The 18573-nt window shown below is 42.0% G+C and overlaps 11 non-coding genes and 1 pseudogene across 11 annotated transcripts; all 12 read right to left on the bottom strand.

Moving 5' to 3' along the window:
* Positions 1–6760: 6760 nt before the first annotated feature.
* Positions 6761–6863, bottom strand: LOC114927358 (5S ribosomal RNA; annotated as a pseudogene).
* A 181-nt stretch (positions 6864–7044) lies between these two features.
* LOC114927355 (5S ribosomal RNA) lies at positions 7045–7163 on the bottom strand. Its single transcript, XR_003817673.1, has one exon. It is a non-coding gene; the product is annotated as a 5S ribosomal RNA (ribosomal RNA).
* A 180-nt stretch (positions 7164–7343) lies between these two features.
* On the bottom strand, positions 7344–7462 carry LOC114927361 (5S ribosomal RNA). Its single transcript, XR_003817678.1, has one exon. It is a non-coding gene; the product is annotated as a 5S ribosomal RNA (ribosomal RNA).
* Positions 7463–7645: 183 nt separating this feature from the next.
* On the bottom strand, positions 7646–7764 carry LOC114927360 (5S ribosomal RNA). The gene has a single exon (XR_003817677.1). It is a non-coding gene; the product is annotated as a 5S ribosomal RNA (ribosomal RNA).
* Positions 7765–7946: 182 nt separating this feature from the next.
* LOC114927357 (5S ribosomal RNA) lies at positions 7947–8065 on the bottom strand. Its single transcript, XR_003817675.1, has one exon. It is a non-coding gene; the product is annotated as a 5S ribosomal RNA (ribosomal RNA).
* A 189-nt stretch (positions 8066–8254) lies between these two features.
* On the bottom strand, positions 8255–8373 carry LOC114927362 (5S ribosomal RNA). Its single transcript, XR_003817679.1, has one exon. It is a non-coding gene; the product is annotated as a 5S ribosomal RNA (ribosomal RNA).
* A 182-nt stretch (positions 8374–8555) lies between these two features.
* LOC114927356 (5S ribosomal RNA) lies at positions 8556–8674 on the bottom strand. Its single transcript, XR_003817674.1, has one exon. It is a non-coding gene; the product is annotated as a 5S ribosomal RNA (ribosomal RNA).
* A 143-nt stretch (positions 8675–8817) lies between these two features.
* LOC114927353 (5S ribosomal RNA) lies at positions 8818–8936 on the bottom strand. Its single transcript, XR_003817671.1, has one exon. It is a non-coding gene; the product is annotated as a 5S ribosomal RNA (ribosomal RNA).
* A 182-nt stretch (positions 8937–9118) lies between these two features.
* On the bottom strand, positions 9119–9237 carry LOC114927352 (5S ribosomal RNA). The gene has a single exon (XR_003817670.1). It is a non-coding gene; the product is annotated as a 5S ribosomal RNA (ribosomal RNA).
* A 182-nt stretch (positions 9238–9419) lies between these two features.
* Positions 9420–9538, bottom strand: LOC114927354 (5S ribosomal RNA). Its single transcript, XR_003817672.1, has one exon. It is a non-coding gene; the product is annotated as a 5S ribosomal RNA (ribosomal RNA).
* Positions 9539–9724: 186 nt separating this feature from the next.
* LOC114927359 (5S ribosomal RNA) lies at positions 9725–9843 on the bottom strand. Its single transcript, XR_003817676.1, has one exon. It is a non-coding gene; the product is annotated as a 5S ribosomal RNA (ribosomal RNA).
* A 179-nt stretch (positions 9844–10022) lies between these two features.
* On the bottom strand, positions 10023–10141 carry LOC114927351 (5S ribosomal RNA). The gene has a single exon (XR_003817669.1). It is a non-coding gene; the product is annotated as a 5S ribosomal RNA (ribosomal RNA).
* Positions 10142–18573: the final 8432 nt, after the last annotated feature.

Here is an 18573-nt window from a genome sequence, read left to right as displayed (position 1 = left end):
TATTGCCCACTAGCAACCGTTCTGAGGTCACTATCAAGAGAGCAGTGATGATTCATTGCATTATGCTTGGAAAAGAAGTGGAAGTTCATCATCTGATTGCTTGTGAGATCTACACAATTGCAAATAAGAATTCCACTGAAGCCAAACTGGCTTACCCAAGCTTGATCTCCTTGCTCTGTAAAGAGGCTGGGGTGAAGATGGGAGTAGATGAATTCATACCCATTGAACATCCAATCACCAAGAAGTCAATGGAAGGACAAATGCAAGACAACTCTATCAAAAAAAGGGCGCAGGAGTTCCTCCCTGAATTTCCTGAAATTGACTACTGGGCCAGCCTAGAAGCATCTATCACCAAGTTGCAAGAAACTATGGAGCAACTTAAGGAAGAACAGCAGAATCAGAACTGCATGCTCTGCAAATTGCTGAAGGAACAAGAGAAGTAGGGGCGTGAACTTCAAGAGTTGAAATGCCAAAAGCTCTCCTCTCAAGTTGAGGGAGCATCCACTTCTCAAAATCAAGGTTGTTGAGTCCTAACTCTGTGATAACCTCTATCATTAGGAGCCTATTTAAGTTTTTGTTTTCTATTCCTACTAGTCTCATCTTATATCTATTTTTGAGTCTTGTTCTTAATTCATGATTAATAAAATTTAAAGTTCATATCTTAAAGCTGTGAATATCCTATGAATCCATCACCTCTCTTAAATGAAAAGTGCTTTAATCACAAAAGAACAAGAAGTACAGGATTTTGAATTCATCTTTGAAACTAGTTGAATTAGTTTGATGTGGTGACAATACTTTTTGTTTTCTGAATGAATTCTTGAACAGTGCATATGTCTTTTGAATTTGTTGTTTTAAGAATGTTAAAATTGTTGGCTCTTGAAAGAATGAGAAAAAAAGAGAACTGTTATTGAGGATCTGAAAAATCATCAAATTGATTCTTGAAGCTAGAAAAAGCAGTGATTCAAAAAAAAATGAAAAAAATTAGAAGAAAAAGAAAGAAATAAAGTTGTGATCCAAGGCAAAAAGAGTGTGCTTAAGAACCCTGGACACCTCTAATTGGGGACTCTAGCAAAGCTGAGTCACAATCTGAAAAGGTTTACCCAATTATGTGTCTGTGGCATGTATGTATCCGGTGGTAATACTGGAAGACAGAGTGCTTTGGGCCACAGCCAAGACTCATAAAGTAGCTGTTCCGAGGGTTACCTGAAACTGTAGGTCGATCTCGGATGAGATCTTCTGTGTTGGTCGGAGCCGACGTGTCCGGCATGTGTACGGCGGCCGGAGCTGGTGTGTCCGACTTGTTGGACTTGGTGGTGGTGCTGATCCTTCGTCGCCGGAGGGTGGGGGGTACCTGCAAGGGACTCCGATGCTTAAGTTAGCAAGGGTATTGAGCAGGTATTGAGTAGAATCAGAGTATGAGTTATACCTGGGTGCTCCAGTGTATTTATAATGGTGAGATGTGGCCTCCTGCGGATAAGATAAGTTAGTTATCTTATCTTATCTTTAAGTGAGGTCATCTTATCTTTCAAGGGAACCGCCTTTATCTTTCTGGGTTTTAGCTGCCTTTAGATTGGGCTGTGTTCCTTCGTTTTGGGTCTGCTTTGGGCTCCTTTGGCGAGTTGGCCGAGCTCTTTGAGAAGAGGTCGGGCATTTGGCCGAGCTCTTTGAGAAGAGGTCGGGCATTTGGCCGAGCTCTTTGAGAAGAGGTCGGATAGTCTGACATGAAGAGGTCGGTCGGCTTGTCACTAAACATCCCGGGTCGGATAGCTTGACCCAGGGTATGAACAGTAGCTATGTTCAAGAATCATAATTCTTAACTAGGAGAATCAATAACACTATCTGAGTTCCTATGGATGCCAATCATTCTAAACTTCAAAGGATAAAGTGAGATGCCGAAACTGTTCAGAAGCAAAAAGCCACTAGTCCCGCTCATCTAATTGGAGCTAAGTTTCTTTGATATTTTGGAGTCTATAGTATATTCTCTTCTTTTTATTCTATTTTGATTTTCAGTTGCTTGGGGACAAGCAACAATTTAAGTTTGGTGTTGTGATGAGCGGATAATTTATACGCTTTTTGGCATTGTTTTTAGTATGTTTTAGTATATTTAGATAGTTTTTAGTATATTTTTATTAGTTTTTAGTTAAAATTCACTTTTCTGGACTTTACTATGAGTTTGTGTGTTTTTTTGTGATTTCAGGTATTTTCTGACTGAAATTGAGGGTCCTGAGCAAAAATCTGATTCAGAGGCTGAAAAGGACTGCAGATGTTGTTGGATTCTGACCTCCCTGCACTCGAAGTAGATTTTCTAGAGCTACAGAAGCCCAATTGGCGCGCTCTCAACGGCATTGGAAAGTAGACATCCTGGGCTTTCCAGCAATGTATAATAGTCCATACTTTGCCCGAGATTTGATGGCCCAAACCGGCGTTGCAAATAAGCTTCAGAATTCCCAGCGTTTAACGCTGGAACTGGCATAAAAATTGGAGTTAAATGCCCAAACTGGCATAAAAGCTGGTGTTTAACCCCAGAAAAAGTCTCTACACATGAAAGCTTCAATGCTCAGCCCAAGAACACACTAAGTGGACCCAGAAGTGGATTTTTACGTCATTTACTCATTTCTGTATACCCTAGGTTACTAGTTCACTATTAATAGGATCTTTTGACATTGTATCTGTACCTTATGACACATTACACGTTTCTCATTGTATCTTCTACGGCATGAGTCTCTAAACCCCATGGTTGGGGGTGAGGAGCTCTACTGTGTCTTGATGGATTAATGCAATTACTACTGTTTTTCATTCAATCACGCTTGCTTCCATTCTAAGATATCACTTGTTCTTCAACCTGATGAATGTGATGATCCGTGACACTCATCATCATTCTCGCCTATGAACGTGTGCCTGATAACCACCTCCGTTCTACTTTAGATTGAGTGAATATCTCTTGGATTCCTTAATCAGAATCTTCGTGGTATAAGCTAGAATTGATGGCGGCATTCAAGAGAATCCAGAAGGTCTAAACCTTGTCTGTGGTATTCTGAGTAGGATTCAAGGATTGAATGACTGTGACGAGCTTCAAACTCCTGAGGGCTGGGCGTTAGTGATAGACGCAAAAGAATCACTGGATTCTATTCCAACCCGATTGAGAACCGACAGATGATTAGCCGTGCTGTGACAGAGCACGTTGAACATTTTCACTGAGAGGATGGGAGGTAGCCATTGACAACGGTGAAACCCTACATACAGCTTGCCATGGAAGGAGTCTTGCGTGCCTGAAGAAGAAGACAGTAGGAAAGCAGAGATTCAGAAGATAGAGCATCTCCAAAACCTCAACCTGTTCTCCATTACTGCAAAACAAGTACTTATTTCATGTTCTTTTACTTTTCACAATAAATCCTGATGATTATTGATATCCTGACTAAGAGTTACAAGATAACCATAGCTTGCTTCAAGCCGACAATCTCCGTGGGATCGACCCTTACTCACGTAAGGTATTACTTGGACGACCCAGTGCACTTGCTGGTTAGTTGTGCGGGATTGCAAAAGTGTGATTGCAATTTAGTGCACCAAGCAACCTTGTCCGGCGGAGCGAGTAGGTGCTCTGGATGATAGTTCCTTGCCGCTATGGAGGGGAACATAAGTTCACAAAAGCGGTTGGGGAACCTTGCAGAATCTTTCGCCGGTTTGCCCTTTTCATTCTCATCAATGAGCCGGGAGCCTCACCAGAATGTTCTGGAGAAGGTCCTCATTCACCAAACCAAAACTTCCACCGTTCCCGGTGACCATGAAAATCAAAACAAGAAATCAAATTTAAGAGCAAATAATCAGATCAAAGAAAAATTTGACCAATAATTTACCTAAGGCTGCATTGTAGATGCAGAGATAGAAACAGAGAGGCTGGAGAGAGAAGACATAAACAGCGAAGAGGCTAGGGGAGGCAAAAATAACAGAGAGTGAATCGAAGCACACAAGGAGCGAAGGCGATAGAGCAGATGGGAAGAGACAATAGAGGAAGGAGGGCAGAGACTGGCGGCGCAGAGGAAGGAAAGGCGACCTCCATTCGCTAACCGACACGGTGAGTAGTGAGCACCGAGGGAGTGCGAGCGCCAGCAGAGACAGGTTAGGGGAGACGACGGAGCGAGCCCTGACAGATGAGAGAGTGCAAGCACCGTAGATGAGCTTTGTCTGAGTGTTAGGGTTTTCAGAGCGTTAGTGTGTAATAGGGGAGAAGAGTAGAAGTCTGATGAGTTAGTGACTTAGTGTAGCGCGTTTGGGAGGGAGTTTCTTTTTTTCTAGTGGAACCTTTTTAGCACGCTTTTCTAGGGTGCCAATAGAGTTATTAGAAATGGGGACGCTTTAAAAACGTGCCAAGATCAAAAACTTTTCGCCACGCTTTATAAGTATCTCTATTTCTCCCTATGGCCACGCTTTTTAAGTGTGTCAAGAAAAAGCGTATCCAAATCTCTAATCAATTTCCACCCTCATAAAAGCGTGGCTATAGACCCCTTTCGCCACGCTTTTTAAACGTGGCAAAAAAAGCGTGTCCAAATCCCTAATCAATTGCCACCCTCGTAAAAGCGTGGCCATTGACCACTTTTGGCCATGCTTTTAAAGTGTGGCAAGAAAAAAGCGTGGCCATAGGCCTTTTTTCTTGTAGTGTACTTGGAGAGAATACTTCCAACTCTTAGCACCATACTAATTCGAATCTTGTTGATTAGATTTAGTGCCAGAATGACTAATTCGAATTAAATCAATTCGATTTATATGAAGAGTGGGAATGCTTCCAACTTTCGATTTAGTATTGGAATGGCTAATTCAAATTAAATCAATTCGATTTGTATATAAATATGCATGGGGATATGCATGTCGTATTTTTTATTTTTAGACTTTTACGTAATTTTGTTCTCTCTTTGGATTATTTAGGTATTTTACCCTTTACTTTTAATATATATTTGTATTCCAATATGTATTTTATACTGATAGCTGACTTTGGCGGCTGATTTTGGTGTACACGTAGTATAGTCGAAATCATTAATGTTACCTTCTCTTATACTGATAGCTGACTTTGGTGGCTATTTTTTTTACAATATTAAATACGTAAAAATGAACCATTTTTATTGCTACACTTTGTAATTTTTGTTTCAAGTTCCATCGCTCATCCAAAAGAATTTTTTAATTATTCTTTTATCACTTTTTATAACTATAATTGATTTTTAGCTCATGATATTAGTGGACAAATAATGTGTTTTTTTTTTGTTGCCCCACGATATCCTCTAGCGTAGTTCGACATGTTAAGAATTAATCCGTCGCGAATCTGAACTTCATTTAAGGGTTTGCTGCCGGCCAATGAATTGCTATATGCATAAAGTAAGATCTGAATCTTCGATACTTGTTTAAGCGGACGAGTGAGCTGACCAACCCAAATTAGTTTGGACAAATAATACATTATTCAAGTGAATCAAGCCATTTTTTTTGTTCTGAAAACGTATATTGTGCAGGAGAAATATACATTTTTTTTTGGTGATGAAGAAACATACATTTTAAAAACTATAAATAAATTTAGCCCGGTCCACAAATTTAATCGACATGGGCCTAAATGAGTTAAACTGACCCATCTTTGGTTTTTGTGTGTATTTGTTTCTTAATCAATCCTTGCCACATTAAATGTAGTCCCTCAACTTTGTGGTGGAATTATATAAATCTCTACATTAATTAATTAAATATTTGGTGAATCTAAATAAATCTTTTGTACATAAATTTATAATACAATTCACCTCTTCTATGGATATATTTTTCAATCAAATATTTTCGGTAATTTTTAAGCAGTGATGGCCAAATATTTTTTTCTTTTTCAAATAAATAAATCTTATTTCCAACAAATAAGAAAATATATATATATATATATATATATATATATATATAAGAAGCTAGTTGGGTTTAATCAAAACTAAAATTATTATTCGTAACTTTCATATAATTATGTAATTTAATTTTATATTATGTTTAATATTTTGAAATATTTTCCTAATTTTAGATGGGTTGCGAAAAAATAATTTATGAATGTATCCAAAACGAACGAAAACATAAAATTTCTTTCATGCAAAGAAAAGATGAAATCATGAAGAAAATTTCAACATTTTTAAAGTTATGTAAAGTTAAAACTTGTCTAATTGTTTATGGAGATGATTCTTTTTAACTAATGACTTGACTACAAGAATATTCAAAGGTACAATCCATAATTGAAACATACGAGGTTCAAAAGAACAATGAGACACACCCCATGATCTTTGATGGAAAAGAATTTTTCACGAACAAGAAGATCATGGATGAGGCTTAGATTTTTAAATTGAGAAAGAGGGTACTCCGACTAAAGTATCCTATCATGGATCCAATCTTTACTACCTTAGATGGGAACCAATTGATGGAGTTCATTGCTTTGGTGAACACTAAAATTGAAACTTGTAAAGAAAGAATTGACATGTTGAAGGAGGATAATAAAGATACTGGTAGCAACTTTAATGTTGACCAAAGTTAAAGTCAGCTCAATTTCATTAGTGATGGTATGATCACACCTATTATAGTTCGCACACACAATTTTTTTAACCATGCGGTGCGAGAGAGTGTAACACTATCCGCGAAGCTTTGCAGGTACCGTAGGTGCCTGCCGAGGATGAGGCCATTGCGGCTCGCCCTTGGGTGTCCTACTCGGGATAGCATCAATTAAAGAACAAGGGTCGGCACGACGTAAAAAAAAAAAAAAAAAGAGGCACAACACGAGGACTTCCCAGGAGGTACTCTCGCCCAAGCACGCTTAACTGCACAGTTCTGATGGGATCCGGTGCATTAGTGCTGGTATGATCGCACCTATTATAGTTCGCACACACAATTTTCTTAACCATGCGGCGCGAGAGAGCGCAACACTATCCGCGAAGCCTTGTGGGTACCGTAGGTGCCTGCCGAGGATGAGGCCATTGCGGCTCGCCCTTAGGTGTCCTACTCGTGATAGCGTCATTTAAAGAACGAGGGTCGGCACGACGTAAAAAAAAAGAGGTGCAACACGAGGACTTCCCAGGAGGTCACCCATCCTAGTACTACTCTCGCCAAAGCACGCTGAACTGCAGAGTTCTGATGGGATCCGGTGCATTAGTGTTGGTATGATCGCACCTATTATACTTCGCACACACAATTTTCTTAACCATGCGGCGCGAGGAGCGTAACACTATCCGCGAAGCCTTGCAGGTACCGTAGGTGCCTCCTGACGATGAGGCCATTGCGGCTCGCTCATAGATGTCCTACTCGGGATAGCGACATTTAAAGAACGAGGGCCGGCACGACGTAAAAAAAAAGAGGTGCAACACGAGGACTTCCCAGGAGGTCACCCATCCTAGTACTACTCTCGCCCAAGCACACTGAACTGCGGAGTTCTAATGGGATCCGGTGCATTAGTGCTGGTATGATCGCACTTATTATAGTTCGCTCAGACAATTTTCTTAACCATGCTGTGCGAGAGAGCGTAACATTATCCTCGAAGCCTTGTGGGTACCGTAGCTGCCTGCCGAGGATGAGGTCATTGCGGCTCGCCCTTAGGTGTCCTACTCGTAATTGCGTCATTTAAAGAATAAGGGTCGGCACGACGTTAAAAAAAAAAGAGGTGCAACACGAGGACTTCCCAGGAGGTCACCCATCCTAGTACTACTCTCGCCCAAGCACACTGAACTGCGGAGTTCTAATGGGATCCGGTGCATTAGTGCTGGTATGATCGCACCTATTATAGTTCGCACACACAATTTTCTTAACCATGCTGCGCGAGAGAGCGTAACACTATCCAGGAAGCCTTGCGGGTACCGTAGGTGCCTGCCGAGGATGAGGTCATTGTGGCTCGCCCTTAGGTGTCCTACTCGGGATATCGTCATTTAAAGAACGATGGTCGGTACGACGTAAAAAAAAAAGAGGTGCAACACGAGGACTTCCAAGGAGGTCACCCATCCTAGTACTACTCTCGCCCAAGCAAGCTGAACTGCGGAGTTCTGATGGGATACGGTGCATTAGTGCTGGTGCGATCGCACCTATTATAGTTCGCACACACAAGTTTCTTAACCATGCGGCGCGAGAGAGCGTAACCTTATCCGCGAAGCCTTGCGGGTACTGTAGGTGCCTGCCGAGGATGAGGCCATTGCAGCTCGCACTTAGGTGTCCTACTCGTGATAGCGTCATTTAAGGAACGAGGGTCGGCACGACGTAAAAAAAATAATAAAAAGAGGTGCAACACGAGGACTTCCCAGGAGGTTACCCATCCTAGTACTACTCTCGCCCAAGCACGCTGAACTGCAGAGTTCTGATGGGATCCGGTGCATTAGTGCTGGTATGATCGCAGCTATTATAGTTCGCACACACAATTTTCTTAACCATGCGGTGCGAGAGAACGTAACACTATCCGCGAAGGCTTCCGGGTACCGTAGGTGCCTGCGAGGATGAGGCCATTGCGGCTCGCCCTTAGGTGTCCGACTCGTGATAGCGTCATTTAAAGAACAAGGGTCGGCACGACGTTAAAAAAAAAAGAGGTGCAACATGAGGACTTCCAAGGAGGTCACCCATCCTAGTACTACTCTCGCCCAAGCACGCTGAACTGCGGAGTTCTGATGGGATCCGGTGCATTAGTGTTGGTATGATCGCAACTGTTATAGTAGTTCGCACACAATTTTTTTAACCATGCGGCGCGAGAGAGTGTAACACTATCCAAGAATCCTTGTGGGTACCGTAGGTGCCTGCCGAGGATGAGGTCATTTAAAGAACGAGGGTCGGTACGACGTAAAAAAAAAAGAGGTGCAACACGAGGACTTCCCAGGAGGTCACCCATCCTAGTACTACTCTCGCCCAAGCACGCCGAACTGCGGAGTTCTGATGGGATCCGGTGGATTAGTGCTGGTATGATCGCATCTATTACAGTTCACACACACAATTTTCTTAACCATGCGGCGCGAGAGAGCGTAACACTATCCGCGAAGCCTTGCGGGTACCATAGGTGCCTGCCGAGGATGAGGCCATTGCGGCTCGCCCTTAGGTGTCCTACTCGGGATAGCGTCATTTAAAGAACGAGGGTCGGCACGACATAAAAAAAAAAGAGGCGCAACACGAGGACTTCCCAGAAGGTCGCCCATCCTAGTACTAATCTCGCCCAAGCACATTGAACTGCGGAGTTCTGATGGGATCCGGTGCATTAGTGCAGGTATGATCGCACCTATTATAGTTTCCACACACAATTTTCTTAACCGTGCGGCGCGAGAGAGCGTAACACTATCCGCAAAGCCTTGTGGGTACCGTAGGTGCCTGCCGAGGATGAGGCCATTGCGGCTCGCCCTTAGGTGTCCTACTCGAGATAGCGTCATTTAAAGAACGAAGGTCGGTACAACGTAAAAAAAAAAGAGGTGCAACACGAGGACTTCCCAAGAGGTCACCCATCCTAGTACTACTCTCGCCCAAGCACACTGAACTGCGGAGTTCTGATGTGATCCGATGCATTAGTGCTGGTGTGATCGCACCTATTATAGTTCGCACACACAATTTTCTTAACCATGCGGTGCGAGAGAGCGTAACACTATCCGTGAAGCCTTGCGAGTACCAATGGTGCCTGCCGAGGATGAGGCCATTGCGGCTCGCCCTTAGGTGTCCTACTCGGGATAGCGTCATTTAAAAAACGAGGGTCAGCACAACGTAAAAAAAAAAAAGAGAGGTGCAACACGAGGACTTCCCTGGAGGTCACCCATCCTAGTACCACTCTCGCCCAAGCACGCTTAACTGCGGAGTTCTGATGGGATCCAGTGCATTAGTGCTGGTATGATCGCACCTATTATAGTTCGCACACACAATTTTCTTAACCAGGGCGAGATAGCGTGACACTGTCCGCAAAGCCATGCGGGTACCGTAGGTGCCTGCCGAGGATGAGGCCATTGCGGCATGCCCTTTGGTGTCCTACTCGAGATATCGTCATTTAAAGAACGAGGGTCGGCACGACGTAAAAAAAAAAAGAGGTGCAACACGAGGAATTCCCAGGAGGTCACCCATCCTAGTACTACTCTCGCCCAAGCACGCTGAACTGCGGAGTTCTGACGGGATCCGGTGCATTAGTGCTGGTATGATCGCACCTATTATAGTTCGCACACACAATTTTCGTAACCATGCGGTGCGAGAGAGCGCAACACTATCCACGAAGCCTTGCGGGTACCGTAGGTGCCTGCCAAGGATGAGGCCATTGTGGCTCGCCCATCGGTGTCCTACTCGGGATAGCGTTATTTAAAGAATGAGGATCTGCACAATGTAAAAGAAAAAAAGAGTTGCAACACGAAAAAAAAAAGAATAGTTGCAACACGAGGACTGATGACAAGTCATCATATACCCATTTTTCAATCTAATTTCACTTGTTTTATTAGTCTTTATGCACTTTCTTGCATCCTAAGTAAGTGATTTGGAATGAAAATGCATAACTTCTTTAAATCAAGCAACTACCATTTAATTGATACTAACTCATGAGGTTTAAGCTAAATTTAATTGATTTTTAATTGATTTATAAGCCTTGTGAATTTAGTGATACTTTGAGTGGTTGTTTTGGTTTATTGTAGGTGAAGAAAAGAAGAAAAGAGGAAGCGTGGCTTAAGAAAGCGTGGCCCAAGGAGAAAAGAGTGTGGCGCATGGAAGGGAGGAAGCAAACATTGCCCTCCACAAGGGCACACTGCCCTCTAGGAGGGCAACATAAGGAAACAAGCTTGAGAAGCAACACTGCCCTATCCTCCTCAAGGGCGGAGCACAAATTGGTGCCATGGATCAAGGAGAGCAAAAACTCCGCCCTGCCCTCCTCAAGAGCAATATCGGGCTCATCAAAGAAATAAATTCAAAGAAAAAGCTCACCAATGCTTGCCACAAGGATCGAACACGGCACCATGAGGAAGCAAGGAACTAAGCCTTATTTTGGTGCCAAGAAAACCAAGAAAAAAGGTAGCGTGTGCATTGCCCGAGTTTCGAACGTGGAGCTTCAATGTTGGAAACATTGCCCTGCCCTCCGCAAGGGCAGGGCAGCATTTTGTGGTGCACAACCAGCGCACCAGAATGGCGCACCAAGGGAGCTTCGGCAGCAACAGCACGCACGCACGGGCAGAATCTGGCGCACCAAAAATTTCTGCCCTGCCCACCACAAGGGCAGGGCAGCATCCTGCAGCACCACACGCACCAAACACACACGCACAAGGCCGCACGCATCATTTTCTGCCCTGCCCTCCACAAGGGCAGGGCAGCCTCCTGGAAGCAACTTTTCTTGGGCTAAAAATTGGATTAAAAATCCAATTTAACTAATTTCTTCACCAAATCAAAAGCCCATCCAAATCCCAAGATCCAAGAATAGAAAGGGTATAAATAGGAGATAGTTTGATGTAATTAGGACCTTTCTTTGAGCTTTGAATCTTTACCTTTATTTTTGAACTTTTGAACTTTCTCTTGGAGACTTCACTAAATTTCAGAGAATTGGGGAGGAGAATTGATCTCTTTTCTTCCTCGTTCTTGCTTGAACATTTTTACTTTTCTTGTTTGAGTTTTGGGTGTGAAGAATTGAGGAAATTCTGTCTCAATCTCCATTCAAAATCTCTTTAATTCCTCTTCTGCATAATGAGTTCAATTTCATTTCCTTTACTGCTTCTTCTTTAAATTCTGGTTAATTGCTTTGTGAACTTGGATCTGGGAAGGCAATTGAGATCTAGACTTTGCTATCTAGTCTCTTGAGTCCTGAGATCCCATTTTCCTTTTTGGTTCTTCTGTGAACCCCTGCTGCAATTTAATTTCATTTCCTGTTTAAATTCTATTTACTCCCAATTCATTTTCTGCTTTATTACTTGTTGCAATTCACTTTCCCTTGCTGAAATTCTGAATTCCCAATCCCCAACCCCCTTTTTCTATTCAAGCAATTTATATTTCTTGCACTTTAAGTTACTGCAATTTACATTTCTTGCACTTTAAGTTTCAGTCATTTAATTTCTTGTTCTTTAAGATTCAGCATCTTTACTTTCAGTTATCTTTAATTTCTGCAATCCATCCTCTCCCTTTACATTTCCTGCTATTTACTTACTGTTGGCTACAAAATCACTCAACCAATACTTGATTCGCTTGACTAAATCAACCACTAAACTAAAATTGCTCAATCCTTCAATCCATGTGGGATCGACCTCACTCCCGTGAGTTTTATTACTTGATGCGACCCGGTACACTTGCCGGTGAGTTTTGTGTTGGATCGTTTTCCACACATCAAGTTTTTGGCGCCGTTGCCGGGGATTGAAATAGATTGACAATGATTAAGTGAAGGGGAGGTCTAGATCAAGCACTTTTTCTTTTCTGTTTCTTTAATTTTTGACTAACACACTAACTGTTTGAATTTTTGCTTAAACTAACTAAAACTTCATTCTAGCAATAGATTGAAGTTTCACTGGTTTTCTGGATCTGTGTGTTTATTGTTGTGTGTTTGTATGTCAGGTACAGGAAGATCTTCCCCTATCCTCTTTGAAATTGACCAAAGAACTCTTCGAAGAATAAGAAGAGCTGAAAGAGGGAAGAACGTTATTGGAGAGGAAGAATCTGAGGAGGAATTCCAAGAAATGGAAGGAGATCCATCAAATCTCAATCAACCAGGAGGAGGGGCCAACAATAACCCACAACAAAGAAGAGTACTGGCTTCCTACACATTTGCAAATGCTAAACACTGTGGGAGTAGCATTCTTACTCCTAATATCAATGCAAACAACTTTGAACTAAAGCCACAACTCATCACTTTGGTTCAAAACAACTGCTCTTTTGGAGGAGGGCTGATGACAAGTCATCATATACCCATTTTTCAAGCTAATTTCATTTGTTTTGTTAGTCTTTATGCACTTTCTTGCTTCTTAAGTAAGTGATTTGGAGTGAAAATGCATAACTTCTTTAAATCAAGCAACCACCATGAAATTAATGTTAATCCATGAGGTTTAAGCTAATTTTAATTGAATTTTAATTGATTTATAAGCCTCTTGAATTTAGTGATACTTTGAGTGGTTGTTTTGGTTTATTGTAGATGAAGAAAAGAAAAAAGGAAAAGCGTGGCCTAAGGAGGTGTGGCCCAAGGAAGAGAAAGTGTGGTCAAAGAGAGAAGAAGTGTGGCGCACAACATGAGGAAGGGCAAGCATTGCCCTCCACAAGGGCACACTGCCCTCTAGGAGGGCAACATAAGGGAACTAAGCAGAGAAGGCAACTCTGCCCTGCCCACTACAAGGGCAGAGCACAATTTTGTGCCTTGGAATCAAGAGGAATAAAATGTTGCCCTGCCCTCCACAAGGGCAGTATCAGGCTCACCAAGGGAGAAAATCAAAGGAAAATGTCTCCAAATGCTTGCCACAAGAGTTGGACACGGGACCATGAGGAAGCTAGGTACTAAGGTCCACTACTGTGCCAAGAAACCAAGGAAAATGACTTAGCGTGTGTCTCTGCTCGGATTCGAACACGGGACTGCATTTTGGAAACACTGCCCTGCCCTCCACGAGGGCAGGGTAGCATTTTGTTGGTGCACAACTCTGGCGCACCAAGAAGTGAATCTGGCGCACCAAATCACTACCCTGGCAGCATCAGCGCGCACCACACTCGATCCTGGCAGCACCATATTTTTCTGCCCTGCCCTCCGCGAGGGCAGGGCAGCATCTTGTGCACCAAGACTCAATTCTGGCGCATCACAGCTTGAATCTGGCAGCACCAAGCACGCATCGTGGCACATTTCTGGCGCACCAGTTTTTCCTGCCCTGCCCTCCGCGAGGGCAGGGCAGCGTTTTGCGCACCAAGACTGCACCAAGCCGCACCAAGCCGCACCAAGCAAGCACCAACACGCATCAAATCCTGACCTACCCTCCACAAGGGCAGGGCAGCCTCCTGGAAGCTATTTTGTGGGCCGAAAATTTAATTCAAAATCCATTTTAATTCATTTCTTCACCAAATCAAAAGCCCATCCAAATCCCAAAATCCAAGAATAGAAAGTGTATAAATAGGAGCTAGTTTGATGTAATTAAGACCTTTTGCTTAGCTTTTGAATTTTGCACTTTCTTTTGAGCTTGGAATTTTACTTTTGCACTTTGGAACTTCTCTTGGTGTCTTCACTGAGATTTCAGAGAATTGGGGAGGGGAATTGATCTCTCTTCTTCCTCATTCTTGCTTGGGTCTTTTTAATTTCCTTGTTTTGAGTTTTGGGTGTTACGAATTGAGGAAATTCTGTCTCAATCTCCACTCAAGAACTCTTTAATTTCTCTTCTGCATAATTGAACTCATTTACATTCCCTTTACTGCTTCTTCTTCAATTCCTTGTCAATTGCTTTGTGAACTTGGATCTGGGAAGGCAAATTGAGATCTAGACTTTGCTTTCTAGTCTCTTGAGACCTGAGATCCCATTTTACTTTTGGTTCTTCTGTAAACCCTGCTGTACTTTAACTTCATTTTCTATTTGAATTTCAGTTTATTCCAATTCATCTTCTACTTTATTAATTGTTGCAATTTACTTTCTCTTTGTTTAGATTCTGCAATCCCAGTCCTCAAATCCCTTTTACATTCAAGCAATTTACATTCCTTGCCATTTAAGTTACTGCAATTTACATTTCTTACACTTTAAGTTTCAGTCATTTAATTTCTTGTTCTTTAAGATTCTGCAAGTTTACTTTCTTGTTCTTTAATTTACTGCAATTTCCCTTCTCCCTTTACATTCCAAGCAATTTATATTCTGTTAAATACAACCCACTCAACCAAAACTTGATTCGCTTGACTAAATCAACCACTAAACTAAAATTGCTCAATCCTTCAATCCCTGTGGGATCGACCTCACTCATGTGAGTTATTATTACTTGATGCGACCCGGTACACTTGCCAGTGAGTTTTGTGTTGGATCGTTTTTCACACATCAAGGGCTATTGGAGGACCCAAATCAACACTTATCTACCTTCTTGAGGATTTGTGATACTGTCAAAACCAATGGTGTGCCTCCTGACAACTACAAGTTATTGCTCTTTCCATTCTCTCTCAGAGACAAAGCCACTCAATGGCTAGAAACATTTCCAAAGGAGAGCATCAACACTTGGGATGACTTGGTGAGCAAGTTTCTTGCCAAATTTTATCCCCCTCAAAGGATCATAAGATTGAAGACTGAGGTGTAGACATTCACTCAACTGGAGGCTGAAAATCTATATGAAGCATGGGAAAGGTATAAGGCACTACTGAGGAAATGTCCACTAGAGATGTTCACTGAGTGGGACAAGCTGCAGAACTTCTATGAGGGACTTACTTTGAAGGCTCAAGAAGCACTTGATCATTCAGCTGGGGGCTCATTACAACTCATGAAAACTATACAGAAAGCTCAAAATCTCATTGATATGGTGGCTAATAACCAATATTTCTTTGCTCACCAAAGGCAACGCCAACCATCACAAAGGAAAGGAGTAATGGAGTTGGAAGGAGTGGATTCAATCTTAGCTCAAAACAAAATGATGCAGCAGCAAATTCAGCAACAATTTGAGCAAATGGCCAAAAGAATTGATGGCTTGCAAGTTGCATCAGTGAGTGCCACAAGTCAACCATCAACTACTTGGGGGCAAAATGAAGAAATTCAAGAGGAGCAACAGCAAGAGCAAGTCCAATACCTGCACAACCAAAATCCTGGAACAAATGAAGTCTATGGAGATACTTACAATCCTTCTTGGAAGAACCATCCCAACCTCAGATGGGGAGACAACCACAATCAAATTCGGCAGCCATGGCAAAGGAACTCAACTCAAAAAAATTGGAAAAACACAAACCACAACAACCAGCAAACACTAACCAAAACACGTACAGAAACCACAAAATACTTATCCCAACTCTAACCATTATCCACCCAATAACCACCCAACTAACCAAAACACCTATCATCATCCATCAACACCCCAAAACCAACCAATCTCACAAGACTCTCAGAGATCACTATCTAGAAGCTCATGGAAAAGATGATGAAGAACAAGAATTGACAACAAAGAACCAAGAAGCTTCCATGAAGAACCTAGAGAGGCAGATTGGGCAAATCTCCAAGCAAATTTCTGTTGAAAAACCATCAAGCTCACTACCAAGTGACACCATTCCTAATCCAAAAGAGGAGTGCAAGGCAATACAGTTAAGGAGTGGAAAAATCCTGCTGAAAGATGAAGAAGCCACTAAGAAACCCAAGGAAAGTGACAAGAAACAACATGAGAAAGAGCAGCCAATGATGAAGATGCAACAGCAAACAATCCCTCTCAAAATCAACCTCAAGAAAAGAAGATAGACCACGAAATCTGAAAAGGGAAAGCAGATCATGGAAGAACCAAATCCAAGACAACATCAAGTGGAGAAAAGCTTGACACCTCCACTGCCTTATCCCCAAAGATTCCACAAAGAGACTAAGGACCAACACTTTTCTAAATTCCTAGAGACTTTCAAGAAGCTGGAAATCAACATACCTTTGGCTGAAGCATTGGAGCAAATGCCTCTGTATGCCAATTCTTAAGGAATCATCAACAAGAAAAGACTGGAATGAGAAGGAGACGGTAATGCTCAGTGAAGAATGTAGCGCTGTTTACAAAAGGAATCCCACCAAGTTTAAGGATCCAGGGAGTTTTGTAGTATCATGCACCATAGGCGATTAACCTTGGACAAAGCTCTCTGTGATCTTGGAGCTAGCATCAACTTAATGCCCCTGTCCATGATGAGGAAGCTTGCTATAGAAGAACTCAAACCCACAGGATGTCACTAGTCATGGCCGACAGATCAATCAAGACACCCAATGGAATTGTGGAAAATCTGTTAGTGAAGGTTGGGAAGTTTATCTTTCCTACGGATTTTGTGATCTTGGACACCGACGAGGAAGGAAACAATTCAATCATCTTGTGAAGACCATTTCTAGCAACTGCAAGAGCCATTATAGATGTGGAAAAAGGAGAAATGATCTTTAGAGTACACAATGAGCAAATGATCATAAATGTTTTCAAGTCAATGCAACACCTTCCTGAGCAAGAAGATTACCTGAGAGTGGATATGATAGAAGCCTGGTGGAAGAAATATTAGACACTAGTCAGCATGAGCAAGAAGAAGAAATTAATCAAGAGACAGTAGAGGAACACGTAGCTGAGATATCTATTGACAAGGAGGTGAACCCAAGCAAGAAGAAAGAGGGTGCATAAACAAGACTGAAGCCATTACCTACTCATCTCAAATATGCATTCCTAGGCACATCAGAAAGTTTCCCAGTGATCATCAATTCATCCCTGACAAAAAAGGAAGAAGGAGAGCTTCTTGATGTACTCAGAGCTCACAAGGACGTTTTAGGATGGACCATCGATGATCTGAAAGGCATTAGCCCAGTAGTATGTATGCATAAAATTCTCTTGGAGGATAATTTCAAAGCAGTAGTTCAACCTCAGAGAAGGTTAAATCCTGCAATGAAGGAAGTTGTCCAGAAGGAAGTAATGAAATTGTGGAAAGCAGGGATAATATATCCTATCTCTGATAGTCCATGGATAAGCCCAGTCCAAGTGGTACCAAAGAAGGGGAATGACAGTCATTGTTAATGAGAAGAATGAACTCATTCCAATAAGAACTGTGACAGGATGGAGGATGTGTATTGATTATAGGAGGCTGAATGATGCCACACGCAAAGATCATTTCCCACTTCCTTTCATTGATCAGATGCTTGAAAGATTAGCCGGCCATGCTTACTATTGCTTCCTGGATGGCTATTCTGGGTATAATCAGATAGTGGTAGATCCAAAGGACCAAGAAAAGACTTCATTCACATGTCCGTTTGGAGTTTTTGCTTATAGAAGAATGCCATTTGGACTATGCAATGCCCCAGCCACTTTTCAAAGGTGTATGCTCTCCATTTTTTCAGATATGGTCGAAAAGTTTTTAGAGGTTTTCATGGACGACTTTTCTGTTTTTGGTGACAATTTCAATACTTGCCTGAAACATCTAACTCTTGTTTTGAATGGTGCCAAGAAACTAATTTGGTTTAAACTGGGAAAAGTGCCATTTCATGGTGCCTAAGGGGATTGTTCTTGGTCACAAAGTTCAAGAAAAGGGATAGAGGTCGACAAGGCAAAGGTGGAAATTATAGAGAAGCTTCCCCCACCAACTAATGTGAAATCTGTTAGAAGTTTCTTGGGACATGCAGGATTTTATAGAAGGTTTATCAAGGATTTTTCTAAAATAGCTAAACCTTTGAGTAATCTATTAATGATTGATAATCCTTTTGTTTTTGATGAAAACTGCCAGCACGCTTTTGAAACTTTAAAACATAAACTCACAACAGCACCAATTATCACACCCCCGGATTGGGAATTACCCTTTGAACTCATGTGTGATGCGAGTGATATTGCAATTGGTGCTGTGCTTGGACAAAAAAGGGGAAACTTGCATCATGTCATATATTATGCAAGTAAGGTGTGAATGAGGCTAAAAAAAATTACACCACAACAGAGAAGGAATTGTTAGCTATAGTTTATGCGTTTGATAAGTTTAGATCATACT

This window comes from Arachis hypogaea, unplaced genomic scaffold (genome assembly GCF_003086295.3).
Source record: "Arachis hypogaea cultivar Tifrunner unplaced genomic scaffold, arahy.Tifrunner.gnm2.J5K5 arahy.Tifrunner.gnm2.scaffold_291, whole genome shotgun sequence".
NCBI lineage: Eukaryota > Viridiplantae > Streptophyta > Magnoliopsida > Fabales > Fabaceae > Arachis > Arachis hypogaea.
Note: the sequence above shows the minus strand (reverse complement) of the source record. Positions and strands in the feature narration are given on the sequence as shown.